The following is a 3421-nucleotide window of genomic DNA, read 5'->3' as shown; positions in this document are numbered from 1 at the left end:
GACGGTGGTCGGAGTCCGAAGAGGGGAACGGCGACGTGGCGGCGATGCAGGGCTTCCGGGGACTCGTGGAGCGGTGGGGAGGAAGAGGGAGTCGAGGCGGAGCTTCTGAGCTACTCGGGGGAGCGAGGGGTGGCCGGAGGCGGTGGCTAAGGCGAACGGCGGCGACGGTGTGCTTCGGCCGAGAGCGAGAGAGAGCGAGGGAGAAACGGGGGAGAGTGAGAGGGAGCAGGGGGGAGGCGTGGCGTCGTCCAGGGCGTCGAGCGAGGAGGGGAGGGCAGGCAAGCAGGCGAGCAGGTGGCGTGGCGCGGTGGCCGTGCGCGCGCGCCGGCCACACTCCCCTCCCTCTGTCGGGACGAAGACGACAGAGGAGGGAGGTGGGCTGGGCCGGCTGCTGGCTGGGCCGGCCAGCTGGCTGGGCTGAACAGGGAGGAGCCCAGGTAAGCTTCTCCCTTTTAGTTTTTTTCTGTTTTCTGTTTTATTTAATATAACTGCAACTTTGTTGAATTAATTAAAATACCTAGCCATCTCCAAAAATCACCAAACTACTCCTGGCTCATAGTTGGATTATTTCCAACATGAAACATTTTAGTTTGGAGATATTTGAGCATTTAAATATTTTATATAATTTTAAATGTCCAAATTCAAATAGCTATGATTTAATTCAAAGACCCTATGATGGCCTAGGAAAATGTGCACCACTTTTGGCAGAGGTTCTGAACCAAGGCAAAAATGATGGGCATTTTGGAAGGGCATTTCAGGTTCATTGAAAATTATTTTAGTAAACCCTAGTTGGTTTCAGAGGGGACTGGGGGTTCTGTCATCCCCATTTCAAGTTTCTGATGAAAAGTAAACATGATGCAACACTCTAATGCATGACTAGCTAGGGTGTGACACCGTCATCGACCCCGCGCGCCCGATGCCGCCCCGCCGCCTGTCGCCGGCGCTCCCTCGTCGGTCTGCCTCATCTACGTCGACGTCGTCGTCCCCGTCCCCCTCCACGAGCCCCGCTGCCCCGTCCCTAAAAATCCCGGTGAGGCCACGGCCTCTGCCCTCTTCTCCCCCCTGTCCCCGTACGCACGTGCTCACGACCGTACCGCTCCGCCTCGCGCTCACCGCGGCTGTGCCGCCCGCGGCCACCCACGCACTCACCACGTCCCCCTGCTGCTGGTGCGCCCCGACTCTCCTACTACTGCTCCTCTGCCGTCCGGGCCTGCTCTTCGCTGGCCCCTCACTCCCTCTCCCCCCACGCCGGCCGGCCACCGCTGCCGCCCTGGCCACTGGCCTCGCCCCGCTCCTGCACCCCCCTGCGTTGGCGACGCCGCCACGCCCGCGGCCAATTCCGGCGCTTCGACCCCCGCGTCCTACTCCCCTCGCCTTAGTCCCGCACCTCCGTCGCCTCCCCTGGCCGGCGTCGTGGGCGCCGGCGACCGCGCCATTGGTCTCGCAGGAGGCCAGTGCCCGGGCTGCCTATCGGGCGCTCGTGGTCGTGCCCCTGCGCCCGCACCGCCCGGTGCCCGCTATGGCCCTGGCCAATGAGAAACAGGGCCCAGCACCAGAACGTTTTATAAAAAAATAGGTAGTAGTAATAATAATAAATAAAATATTTATTAAATAATTAATTAAAGAATTAATTAACTAAATTAATCATAATTAGATTAACCTAATCACTAATTAACCTAACTGATTGTTAGTTAATTATCAGTCAATGACACGCGGGACCCACACGTCAGTTTGACTAGTAAACACCTCTGCTGACTGCTGACGTCATGCTGACGTCATGATGACGTCAGCAAACACTGTTCTGGATAATGTTGTATTAAAATAACTAAATTAATCCTAAAATGATTTTAAATCTTTTAAAATTAATATAAAATAAACCGTAGCTCAGATGAAAATACTTTCTGCATGAAAGTTGCTCAGAACGACCAGACGAATTCGGATACGCAGCCCGTTCGTCCGCCACACATCCCTAGCATAGCAAACACGCAACTTTCCCCCTCCGGTTCATCTGTCCGAAAACGCGAAACACCGGGGATACTTTCCCGGATATTTTCCCACTTCGCGGGTATCACCTACTACTGCATTAGGTCACCTCTAGCACCGCGTATTGCCATGCTACACTTTGTGATACTTTGATTGCTCTATTATTTATTGTGTTCCCCCTCCGTTACTTCTTTCCAGTAGACCCCAAGGCTGCCGACGACCCCAGTTCGACTACGGTGTTGACGACCCCTCCTTCTTGCCAGAGCAACCAGGCAAGCCCACCCCTTGATCACCAGATATCGCCTATTCTTCTCTATACTGCTTGCATTAGAGTAGTGTAGCATGTCACTGTTCGGTTACTCCTATTCTGTTGCATAGCCTGTCATTGTTGCTACAGTCATTGATACCTTACCCGCAATCCTAAATGCTTAGTATAGGATGATAGTTTATCATCATTGGCCCTTCATTCTTGTCAGTCTGCCTTGCTATACTATTGGGCCGTGATCACGCGGGAGGTGATCACGGGTATATACTATACATACATACATACTATACAGATGGTGACTGAGGGAGTCCTGGACTAGGGGGTGTCCGGATAGCCGGACTATCATTATCTACCGGACTCCAAGACTACGAAGATACAAGATTGAAGACTCCGGCCTGTGTCCGAATGGGACTTTCCTTGGCGTGGAAGGCAAGCTTGGCAATACGGATATGTAGATCTCCTACCATTGTAACCGACTCTGTGTAACCCTAGCCTCCTCCGATGTCTATATAAACCGGAGAGCTTTAGTCCGTAGGACAACATACATTACAACAATCATACCATAGGCTAGCTTTGAGGGTTTAGCCTCCTTGATCTCGTGGTAGATCTACTCTTGTACTACCCATATCATCAATATTAATCAAGCAGGACGCAGGGTTTTACCTCCATCGAGAGGGCCCGAACCTGGGTAAAACATCGTGTCCCTCGTCTCTTGTTACCATCCGCCTAGACGCACAGTTCGGGACCCCCTACCCGAGATCTGTCGGTTTTGACACCGACATTGGTGCTTTCATTGAGAGTTCCTCTGTGTCGTCACCGATAGAGCGGATGCCTCCACCCGTCTTCAAAGACGGTGTTTTCGTCGGAGGGGCCTTGGCCGCTGGCCAAACTATCCGGCTTGGTGGTTTTCTCATGACCGCCTGTCCGGCCGCCGCTTCGGCAATGACTTCTCAAGTCGTCGGAAACAATCTTCACGTCAGCCCTAAAGCTGCCGAACAGTTGGACACAATAGAGTTCTCGTCTGTTAACGAGCTCTCGGATCGCATCGCAGCCCTGGGAGTCGCTACGGACTACAATCAGAATTGGCTTAAAACCGATCTGAGAGAGATTAACTCTCCCCAGGCCACCCACCACATCACAGTGGTAGAAGAGCAACACAGCAACTCTTTGCCC

This window comes from Triticum aestivum, chromosome 6B (genome assembly GCF_018294505.1).
Source record: "Triticum aestivum cultivar Chinese Spring chromosome 6B, IWGSC CS RefSeq v2.1, whole genome shotgun sequence".
In the NCBI taxonomy this organism is placed as follows: Eukaryota; Viridiplantae; Streptophyta; class Magnoliopsida; order Poales; family Poaceae; genus Triticum; species Triticum aestivum.
Note: the sequence above shows the minus strand (reverse complement) of the source record.